The sequence below is a fragment of the Geotrypetes seraphini genome, chromosome 9 (assembly GCF_902459505.1).
Source record: "Geotrypetes seraphini chromosome 9, aGeoSer1.1, whole genome shotgun sequence".
In the NCBI taxonomy this organism is placed as follows: Eukaryota; Metazoa; Chordata; class Amphibia; order Gymnophiona; family Dermophiidae; genus Geotrypetes; species Geotrypetes seraphini.
In genome coordinates, this window is record NC_047092.1 from 167294362 (window position 1) to 167306014 (window position 11653).

The window sequence follows — 11653 nt, forward strand, 5'->3', positions numbered from 1 at the left end:
GTAGGGGGAGGGGCACAGGGCACAGTTATGGCTTGCTACACTATAGTGGTCACAGGTTAGAGTTACCCTACCCATTGGAAACAAAAGACCCCAAATTCAGCCCACAGCAGTCAGTGGTGTTTAAGCCACTGATGGCCCAGGACTGAATTAAGCCTGGATATTGAGTCTGGGTTATGTCTGGGCTCCAGCATTGAATATCCAGGTCAATGTGGTCACCTTGATGTTATCCAGGCACTGGCTAATACTCAGACCTGTTCCCAGTTAACTTGGCAAGCTAAAATTAGGTCAGCCTTTTTGCATAACTTTTTAGTCTTCATTAGTTATTAGTCTATGAATTCTCCAATTGTATTAATACTGTTTAAGTCCTATGCAACCCCTTATATTATTACTGCACACCGCCTTGAAGTTTAATTAGGTGGTACAGTATCACATTTTTAATAAACTAAGGGCTCCTTTTACTAAGGTGCACTACCGTTTTTAGCATGCGCAAAAGATTAGTGTGCGCAAACCACGCACTAAATGAAAAATACTAACGCAGGCTCTATGGAGGCGTTAGCGTTTAGCGCGCATGGCGTTGTAGCACACGCTAAGCGTGCGCTAAAACCGCTAGCGCACCTTAGTAAAAGGAGCCCTAAACTAAAACTTAGGGCTCCTTTTTACGAAGCCGCGTTAGCAGTTTAACACGCGTAATAACGCGTGCTAAGTTGCCAGCTGGGCTAGCCGCTACCGCCTCCTCTTGAGCAGGCGGTAGCTTTTCGGCTAGCACGGGGATTAGCGCGCGCTAAAAAGGTGCGTGCAATAAAGCCGCTAATGCGGCTTTGTAAAAGGAGCCCTTAGTTTTATACGCTGGGTCATCAACCAATTTGGAGCTCGATGGTTAACATTAAGGATAGAGCAACAGAAAAGAACAGGACATAAAAAAAAAAATCTAATTTGGAAAAAGTAGAATAATTAATTTTCAAAATGTCTGACAAATAAGACTGTCTTCAGAGCCTTCCTAAAAGATAAGAAGGGGCCTAAGCTTCTTAGCGAGAGTGGCAAGTTATTCCAAAGCTCAGAAGCTTGGACTGAAAATTGTCACTAACTGTTTAATTGTCAGCTCCCTCTTCCTCCCGCACTAATCAGACAGTGCTGTGATGGTCAGAGTGCAAGTTTCAAGTTTATTAAAAATCTGATTGATCGCATATCATTACTTCTAGGCGATGTACAGTAAAAATTGGGAATACACGTACACTTCCCCCTCCCCATTCGCGGTTTCAGTAATCGCAATTTCACATATTTGCGATTTTTGGGGGAGGGGGGAAAAAAAAAAACATCCTTAAGTCTTCCCCCCGGCATCCCGGTCTTACCTGGTGGTCTAGCGGGCTTTCGTGGCAGGAGCGATCTTCCTACGCTCCTGCCCCGTGCAGATCGCCACTAGGAAATAGCTGTAGGGAGTTCCCGTCATAGTCTCGAGAGACTACGGGAACTCCCCACAGCCATTTCCTAATGGCGATCTGTACGGGGCAGGAGCGTAGGAAGATCGTTCCTGCTCCGAAAGCCCACTAGACCACCAGGTAAGGCCGGGAAGGCGAGAGGGAGGAGGGGGTGGGTCAGAGCCGGATATTCGCGGTTTTTCGCCATTCGCAGTCCGGCTTTGCCCCTATCCCCCGCGAATCCGGAGGGAGAAGTGTAATCAAAAAACAGACGTAAAAAGATGCTGACGGAGACAAAAACGAACATACAGGAAACAAAGTGGGAGGAGGGAGAACTACAGTAGGTTTAAGAAAAGTATATGTAAAAGTTTAAGAGAGAAGGGGGAGGGGAGAATTAATCAAGTTTCTTAAAGGTCTAGGTAGGAACCAGTAGCAAGCTAAAGCTTGGGTGCAAGAAGGGCAGGTTAGGATTACAACTCAAAGGCATCTTTGAATATAAAACTTTTTAGGGCTCCTTTGAACTTGTCTAGATTTTTTTTTCCCTCTCTTATGTGGGCAGGTAAAGAGCTCCAGATTAAAGGGGCTGGCTGTCCATATTCAGTGGCCCTGTCCAGGTAAAGAAATCATTAATAAAAGTAGTACTATGTTTCCCCGAAAATAAGACAGTGTTTTATATTAATTTTTGGTCCACAAAACGCATTAGGGCTTATTTTCTGGGAAGATGAATTATTTTTTTCCATGTACAACAATCATCTCTCCCTTCCTCTTTCCTTTCTCTCCCACCCCCTATGTGCAGCATCTTTCCTCCCCTCTTACCCATCCCCTTGTGCAGCATCTTTCTATCCCTCCCTCCTATCCCCCTGTGCAGCAGAACCCCACCGACCCTCCCATTGTGAGACTGACATACCTCCGCTCCGAGGCCTCCAAAAACAGCGGCGGCGACTGCAGCGCTCTGAATGGGCTGCTGCGCAGTCTTCCCCATCAGGGATGGGCCTTTCCTCTACAGCATCTTTCTATCCCTCCCATCCTCCTGTGCAGCAGAATCCCACTGATCCTCCCACCATGACACAAAAGAGGGAAGTCCCCAGGGGGGGAGGCCACAAAGCAGCCCATTCAGAGCGCTGCTGCTTTAGGAAACCTCGGAGCAGAGGTATGTCAAGTCTCACTGGGGTGGGGGATGCTGAATTGACGAGTCCAATATTTTCAGCGAATCAGGCAGAACTAGTGTCAGCGATGGAGCTGCTGGGGTCGATCTTAACTAGGGCTTATTTTGGGGGTAGGGCTTATATTAGGAGCATCTTGCTAGGGCAGGGGTAGGGAATTCCGGTCCTCGAGAGCCGTATTCCAGTCTGGTTTTCAGCATTTCCCCAATGAATATGCATGAGATCTATTTGCATGCACTGCTTTCAATGCATATTCATTGGGGAAATTCTGAAAATCCGACTGGAATACGGCTCTCGAGGACCGGAGTTCCCTACCCCTGTGCTAGGGCTTATTTTTGGGGAAACAGGGTAGTATCAAGTAAAGGCACTGGATATTGACAAATGACCTGTTCAGCGTGATTCAAGCACGCTGGAGCCTGTCCCATCTGTTTAAACCCTGCTGAATATTAACCCTAAAATTAATTCCGTCTGCCTTGAATACTCAGAGGTTATTCTTGTTCACGTTAATCTCACATCTAGGTTGTTGTTTTTTTTTTTATATTCACAGCTTCTGTCAGAGGTCTTGGATTCGGTATAGCAGTCGGATTTCAGATGGCGAAAGGGATTGTCTACAAGGTTTTTTGCACTTCAGGCGAATGACTAAAATCCCCGGATCCCTAAAATCCCTGATCAGCAGCCAGCGCAGGAAATGAATTAAGTTGGTTCCAGTGCTTTCCTCCACTGCCTTTCAATCATATTTATAAATTATGCGCCGCTAGGTTCAAATGAGGACTCATTTTGACAAACTCGCATCTCTTTCTGCTCAAAAGACAAAAGAACAGCCCACAATCCAGGCCATCCATCACTGACAGCTAGTATCTGCAGGGGAAACGGACAGACAGCAGCGTTGTATTTAACTGGTGCAACCATCGATTTAACTGACACAAGCCAGGTATGTGGTGGAAGATCACCTCTTGCTGGGCTGGATGATGAAACAATGGCACTGGATTATGTACGAAACCTGAATAAATGTGCCTTGAATTTTTCTGGCTAGTGAATGAAAAAAAGATGGAGAGAAGATTTTGGACTTGTATCGATGTGGTACTTTTGTATGTTTTTATGCGCTTGTGTTTGCATCAAGAATATAATTCTTGCAAGACATATACATAGATAGGCAGACAATTACCCAACGTAACTATGTCAGGTTTTACAGTAGTTGGGTTACAGTAATAATGAACATTAAAGACTTTTTATATCATATGACTTTTGTCTGGTCAAATTTTCGGTTCATAGACAGTAACGCGGAAGACAAAGGCGCGCGCCGACAACTGAACGCAAGACGGAGGCGCGCGCCGAAGAAAGAGACTGTTTTTAGGGGCTGCGGCGGGGGGTTTTGTTGGGGAGCCCCCCCCACTTTACTTAATACAGATCACGGTGGCGTTGTGGGGGGTTTGGGGGGTTATAACCCCCCACATTTTAGTGAAAAGGTAACTTTTTCCCTAAAAACAGGGAAGAAGTTGTTTTCAGTAAAATGTGGGGGGTTACAACCCCCCACAACGCGGCACAGTCTGTATAAAGTAAAGTGGGGGGTTCCCCCCACACACCCCCATCGTAGCCCCTAAAAACAGTCTTTTTCTTCGGTGCGCGCCTCCGCGCTGCGCTCAGTTGTCTGCTCGCGCCTTTGTCCCGGCGCGCTTTTGACCTGACACCAAATTTTCTCCAGTTTCAATACCACTGAAGCTATTGATTGCTGGGAACTGCTTATCCTTTTTTTCCATTTTCTGGCTGAAATCTTACCAAAGTATAGCCACCAACAGATATTCTTGAATTATAGCCCCTTCCCAGAGACATAAATAGAGCAGGTGTCAAAAAATACGGAGAAAAGACCTCAGTGTTCCCTGAGAGCAAACTCCGGAAACTACTACGACAAGTGCAAAATTGTCCTAGACACAGCCTCGGTCTGAGAAAAACTCCGTTAAAAGGTAAAGTTCAATGTATATAATTCATAAACATCAGAATTTTCAAAACTGTTTAAATAGAATCAAAAACCCGCACTTATCTTAATGATATATCCTCTGGTGTAGGCAAGATCACCGCAGCACAGTGAAAAAAATCTCCCGGTGCTAATTCCTTTCAGTATAGCATTGCACTGGAAGTAATCTTAGTATTCCCGACAAGCCCTGTTTCGCGGTCAAGCTGCATCAGGGGAATTTCTAAGAAGCGAAAAACATTCAGGGGCTCACTTCAGGCTTGTGGTAATCTGAAAACTACTCAGCGGGGGTGAAAGGGGGTAAATGTTGGTGTGGATCGGGAATTATCTACCCTGGGTTAGGGTTACCAGATTTTTGCTGGGCAAAAAGAGGATGCATGGCTCAATGCTGGCGTTAGCGTCTAGCGCACGCGGAAATTCCACGCGCGCTAAAAACGCTATCGCAGCTTAGTAAAAGGAGCCCTATGTATTATTCAGAATACTGTGGTTCATTTGATTTTCAATTTGAGGCAAACAGTTCACTTGCCACCATATTATCGAAAACTTCATTTGGCTTCCATTTGAAGCAAGAGTTATTTTTAAAGTTTGGATGTATATATTATAAAGTCACATATGGCTTAGCACCAGAATATCTTGTTGACCATTTTAGGTTTGTAAATTCCAGTCATCCATGAAGAAATTGTACTCTGTTTTCTTTTCCTTCTGTAACTATAAGGTCTTGCGGTATAGAAATAAACTTTTATGTTATATTAAACGACCAAGCAAAATATTTTCTTTCCTTCCGTCTATCAGTATCTACCTAGATTATCCCCGCGTGCTAAACACTAACTCGTCCATAGACTAACATGCGCGTGTTAGCGTTTAGCGCACGCTAATTCGATTAGCGCGCTAATCGGTTAGCACACCTTAGTAAATGAGGGCCTATGTTTTGTGCCCTATGCACTTGTGCCCTATGTACAATTTTTACTGTCGATCGACCTATTGGGCACCCCTGTCTTATAGGCTTACGGTTTATTTAACAATAACGGCACCAACAGCAACCAACAAAATATCAGTGTAGCTCGGTAGCTCGCCAAAGCAAAGTGAGTCGATCCCAGGACTCACTTTGCCTTGGCGATCTATCGAGCCGATCAATTTTCCTCTCCCCGACATCAATTCTGCCGTCAGAGAGGAAGTTCGGGCCAGCCAATCGCTGCCTGGCTGGGCGGAACTTCCTTTCCGACGGCAGAATTAACGTCGGGGAGAGGAAGATTGATCGCCCGAAGCAGAGAGAGCATGGTGCGGCATCGGCGTCTGTTATCCATTGGTGGCGTTTGGATCCTGTTCCCCGATGGCAGCGGCAGTGGCAGTGGCTTGGGGAAGGGCAGGCAGAAAGAAAAAAAGGGGGTAGGCAGGGAGACAGAAGGAAAGAAGAGAAATAGAAAAAAAGAAAGGGGGCATGAAGAGAGAAAGAAAGAAAGGTCAGGGAGAGAGGAAGAAAAAGTTGGGGGAGGGAATGAGGTGTGGAGGAGAGGAAGCATACAGGCTGAGAGAAAGATTGGATGCACAGTCAGAAGAAGAAAGTGCAACCAGAGACTCATGAAATCACCAGACAAGGTAGGAAAAATGATTTTATTTTAAATTTAGTGATCAAAATGTGTCTGAATTTATATCTGCTGTCTATATTTTACAATATGGTCCCTTTTTACTAAACCGCAATAGTGGTTTTTAGCGCAGGGAACCTATGAGCGTCCAGAGCAGCGCTGGGCATTCAGCGCAGCTCCCTGCGCTAAAAACTGCTATTGTGGTTTAGTAAAAAGGGAGGGGGATGGGTATTTGTCTATTTTTGTATGGTTGTTACTAAGGTGATAGTGCATAGAGTCATCTGCTTTGACCTCTTTGAAAAAAACCCCGGAATAGGAATGATAATTAATATTTTCTATGCGTACAGTGTGCGTTGTGTTTTTTTTTAAATTTTATTGTTGGTAGATCATTTTGACTTGGTCATTTTAAAAGTAGCTCGCGAGTCAAAAAAGTGTGGGCACCCCTGCTTTAAGAGGTGTGCTAATTGCAAACTTTTAGAAAAAAAAGATAAGAAAGAATCAGAATCGTTAAAAATGTGAAGCCAAAATCATCTTTTGGGTTTCTGTCTTTGTTGGCGGATTGCGGCCTGGGCCCGCGGCTGTCAGATCAGTTAAGAAACGAGTTGGACTCAGAAGAACAGGGGAAAGTTAGCAACAGTTGTGGCAGCAGGGATAGGTGGTGAGGTTAGACAATTACTAAGGGCCCCTTTTATCAAGCTGTGATAGAGGTTTTTAGCGCGAGCTGGCCGCGGTAAATGCTCCAACGCTCGTAGAATTCCTATGAACATCGGAGCACTTGCCTCAATAGCCCATGCTATAAACCTCTAGCGTAGCTTGATAAAAGGGTTCTAAATCAGTAAGCTAGATCCTTGATCTTATACACATACTGTATTTTTCAGTCTATAAGACGCACCACCCTGTAAAGGAGGAAAAACCAAGGAAAAAAATTTCTTCCTCTACAGGGGGGTGCGTCTGGTGGTCTGGTGCTTCTGGTGCTAAGCAGCCTGAAGCATCCCACCCGCAGCCCAAAGCCACCCGCACCCGAAGCAGCCAGCCCACAACCATAATCTGCCCACACCCGAAGCTGCTCACAGTGAAGGAGCTTACCCGACGACGCCTGCACCGGAAGCCTCCAGTCTGCAGCTCAGTTAGAAGCCGCTGCAGCGAAGGAGCCCACCCGATGATACCCGCACCTGAAGCCTCCCGCCTGCAAGCCAGTCAGAAGCCGTCGCAGCGAAGGAGCCTGCCCAAAGCCGCCCGCACCCGAAGCCGCCAGCCCAAAGCCACCCCAGTGCCTTTTAAAAGTTGCGGTGCTCTCCTGGGCTGTCTTTGGAAGCAGAGCGGCGCGACGCAGGAGCACAACCTTTGGCCTTCCTGCCTAGTCCCGCGCCGCTCAGTGATTGGCTGAGGTCAGTTCTCACTGAGCGACGCGGGACCAGGCAGGAAGCGCAAAGGTTGTGCTCCTGCGTCGCACCACTCTGCTCTGCTTCCAAAGACAACCGTCCAGCAGGAGAGCACCGCAACTTTTTAAAAAGGTACCGGGGGGGGGGAAGGTGTATTCGCTCCATAAGGCGCACCCACTTTTCCATCCCCTTTTTGAGGGTGGAAAAAGTGCGTCTTATGGAGCGAAAAATACGGTAATTGTTTAACTTTAAAACACGACTTGGTGTTATATGCATACTTGTATAAATTGAACAAGACTTGCACTGCTGCGTGTACTGTATATTTTATTCCTTGTGTGATGGATAGTAAAACTATGTACTTGGCAGTTGTAGCTGGGAAGGGGGAGGGGGCCCTATATGCTAGTTGGCCTGTGGGCCAACTTGTGATTCGGCCCTGGATAAATGGCTCTGCTGTAACTATTAATAGGATGCAAGATTCACGCCAACAAACCTGACTCAACTGATAGATGAAATATTTGTATAGGATCTCAGCAATGATACTCAGTCGCTATCATATTCTCATACCACTAAGATTTGGGATTCTTGACAAAAGACTTTGGATGCCATAGGATTGTGACTTATTAATAGAACGTGCCACAACTCAGCAACTGTCTGTGCATAATAGGACTGTCAATTGTCACCTGCCAGGGCTGCAAGGAGACTGCGGGGGACCGCCGACAGGTGGCAGCACGGACCCTGGAGCGACTCCCAAGGAGGGAGGCCCTACAACACCAATACAGTTTTCTGGTTTAAAAAGAAAACCAAAAATGCTTCAGACAATTGCAATTCCTTTTAATCCACAGTTCAGGCAAAACAAACATCCACAGGTTTTCTGCACCCGACTGCTACTGAGTTTTTTAATAGTTCATCAGCGAGTAAAAACCAACCAACACAAACTATTTCACTGGCTTTGATTCCAATAGCGAAACGGTTCACAGTAGCCAGTTTGTATTCCACCAAAACTCAAGCATTGAGCTGGCGTTCTAGAAGCGTAGTGCGGGTTTAGTAAAAGGAGCCCTTATATTTTCCTTGGTGTCAGGTCAAAAGCGCGCCGGGACAAAGGCGCACACAGACAATTGAGCGCAGTGCGGAGGCACGCGCCGCAGAAAATTACTGTTTTTAGGGCTCCGACAGGGGGGCCTGGGGGGGAACCCCCCCCCACTTTACTTAATAGAGATCGCGCCGCGTTGTGGGGGGTTTGGGGGATTTTAGGGAAAAAGTTAAGTTTACAGTAAAATGTGGAGGGTTACAACCCCCCAATCCCCCCACAACGCCGGCGCGATCTCTATTAAGTAAACTGGGGGGGCTCCCAAACAAAACCCCCCGTCGGAGCCCCTAAAAACTGTAATTTTCTTCGGCGTGCGCCTCCATCTTGCGCTCAGTTGTCGGCGCGCGCCTTTGTCTTTCGCGGGGTTGTCTATGAACCATTTTCTTTTATACTTTAATCTGTAATAGTGCCTTCAACTCCTCCATAGTTGTGGGCAAGGAAAATTCTTATCTAATAGAAATTGTTTAATTTTGTTTTGTGTTATTTAATAATGTTTATCTTCATCTTGTACTGTTCTGAATTGAACTGTATTCTAAAATTATAAAGAAAAAAAAAAAAGAAAATACCTCATAGAAACACAAATTTCAAACTATTGCCTCTCTAGGCCATGGCACCTCTCCAGTTCCTGGGAACTGGAACAAGAATTGCTGGGTTCACTCTAGCAAAAAGCTTTTAACAAGCACCCGCAAAAACCCTACCCCACAATTCTGGAACTCACTTTGTTGCCATAATCCACATCAGTTCCAAGGCAACAAACAAGGTTCAGTCCCAACTGGTGTACAGCAAATCGATCAGGGCTGTGCACAATTCTAGCCCTGCTCCAGCCCAGACCCCACTGCTGTGAAAAATAAACTTCAATACAGTTCCTTGGTATCCAATTCATTTAGGACATTGTCCCAACAAAATATACAAGAAAAAAAGAAGCAAAATAACTCACTAGCAAGAAACTGATTTGTTCGGAGTCATCCCAGGGCATTTCAAAAGCTGCTATTTCCATGCTTTCTTTGGGGCTTCCAGCTCTGGAGTACAGTACTCTGTGATTCAGGGCCTTCCCACTCAATTTACTCCTGCTTGGTGCCTTCCCTTGTCTGGCCAGAAAAGTCCTATCTGCCAGGTCTTCCTGAGCCACATGCTTCAGACTCTTTGAGAGCTGTGCCCCTAGCTTACATGACTGGGGCACAGGTTTGTATGCTCTCTGGCTCCCTCTCAGTTCACTGGGTGTAGAGCAGCTTGGGATCTGACTGAACTTTCTAATGGAACTTGCTCTCCTGACAGGTTCTGGGTCAGAGTCAAGCTCATTCCCTTCAGGATAGGCAGCCCTGACTTCTGCAGCCTCTGAGGCTTTACATTCAGCTGGTTTCCTGCCTCTGGGAACTAGTTCAGTACTGGACTTAACTCTGACAGGTTCATCACTAGGGATGGAAATGTCACACAATCCAGGGTAGATTAAATCTCTTTCATACAGCCAACCATATTAAATTTTCCTATGAATTCCAAATCTACCACTTGAGTTTAGATCGGTGTGTCGCACACTGTGTGCCATGGCACGGTGAGATTCCGGGTGTGCGGCAAGACACCGGTGAGGAGGAGAGGCACTGGCGCCAGCTGATCGCCTAAAGGACGTGCCTCTCTGTCTGCACCTCTTTTCCTCACCAGTGCCTCTCCTCTTGTAGCACCCCCCCCCCCACACACACACACACATACAAACCAGTGGCTCAGGGTATCAAGTCCAAAATGGTGCCTCTGGTCTCATAGTGGCAGACTAGATTATAATAATTTTAGTGTGAAAAGTATGGTGACCTAAAGGTATATTAAAGTATGCAAATTAGCTCATCACCTGTGAACAAATTGAAAAAGTACATGGAATAGAATGCACATAATGTGCCACAGTTATATTTTGGGTCAATTTAATAAAAATTAGTCCCAATTTTTAGATTCTCGGTGCTTTTTTTTTTTTTTGCTTCTGTGTTCATTTGATGTACTTTCACCCTCTCTGTGTTTTCGACAGTTATATATATATATATATATATATATATTTTTTTTTTTTTAATTTTATTTTTTTTGCAATATTGTCTGCAAGGGCAGAGAGTGTGGCACAGTGGTTAAAGCTACAGCCTCAACACCCTGAGGTTGTGGGTTCAAACCCACGCTGCTCCTTGTGACCCTGAGCAAGTCACTTAATTCCCCCATTGCCCCATTGTGAGCCCACCAGGACAGACAGGGAAAAATGCTTGAGTACCTGAATAAACTCGTGTAAACCGTTCTGAGCTCCCCTGGGAGAATGGTATAGAAAACTGGATAAATAAATAGTGTGAAAAGCTTCAGCCTCTGATAATCACAGCTGGTATTGTGACATCATAATGCCTCTTTCCACCAACCTCATCAGTGATGTCACAATGGCTTGATTATCCTATACTTGGCTCACTTTTGCTACATTTTTATTTCTAGAGTGGCGCAGTGGTTAAAGCTACAGCCTCAGCACCCTGGGGTTGTGGGTTCAAACCCATGCTGCTCCTTGTATCCCTGGGCAAGTCACTTAATCTCCCCATTGCCCCAGGTACATTAGGTAGATTGTGAGCCTGATGGGATAGAGAGGGAAAAAACTCCTTGAGTATCTGAATAAATGCATGTAAACCGTTCTGAGCTCCCCTGGGAGAACAGTATAGGAAATTGAATAAATAAAATAAATAAATATGTGCCTGTAGATTAGCTTCTGTTGCAATTCATTCCAGATTTGAATCGCTTTTAATACAGCCACTAGACATCTTGTTTACCCACGATATCAGTAGATGTTAATGTCTGTCGTGCGTTGACCCTTTAGTACTCATGAAAGGTACCAGACTGACATCTCTGAAAGCCTAAGGCTTCCATTTGTTCACATAAGAGCTGCATGGATGGTAGCAATGCAAACCTCTCTTAAATCACATTGACAATATGCTCCGGGTAAGAGGGCTAAGTCAGCCCCCAAGCTGGTGCAATTCCTCTCCTTTCTTTTGAGATAAATAGCCAACAACGATGACAGTGCCAAACTGTGATTTTTGGATTTTGAATGTA

The 11653-nt window shown here is 45.5% G+C and overlaps 1 protein-coding gene across 1 annotated transcript in view; it reads right to left on the reverse strand.

Annotated features, from left to right (window-relative positions):
* The window catches only part of SLITRK3 (SLIT and NTRK like family member 3), an 80716-nt gene extending 70920 nt beyond the window's left edge, over nt 1-9796 (reverse strand). Inside the window, exon 1 of the mRNA XM_033959734.1 lies at nt 9537-9796. The gene's annotated coding sequence lies outside the window, so the exon portion shown is untranslated. The remainder of the gene's footprint in view (nt 1-9536) is intronic.
* Nucleotides 9797-11653: the final 1857 nt, after the last annotated feature.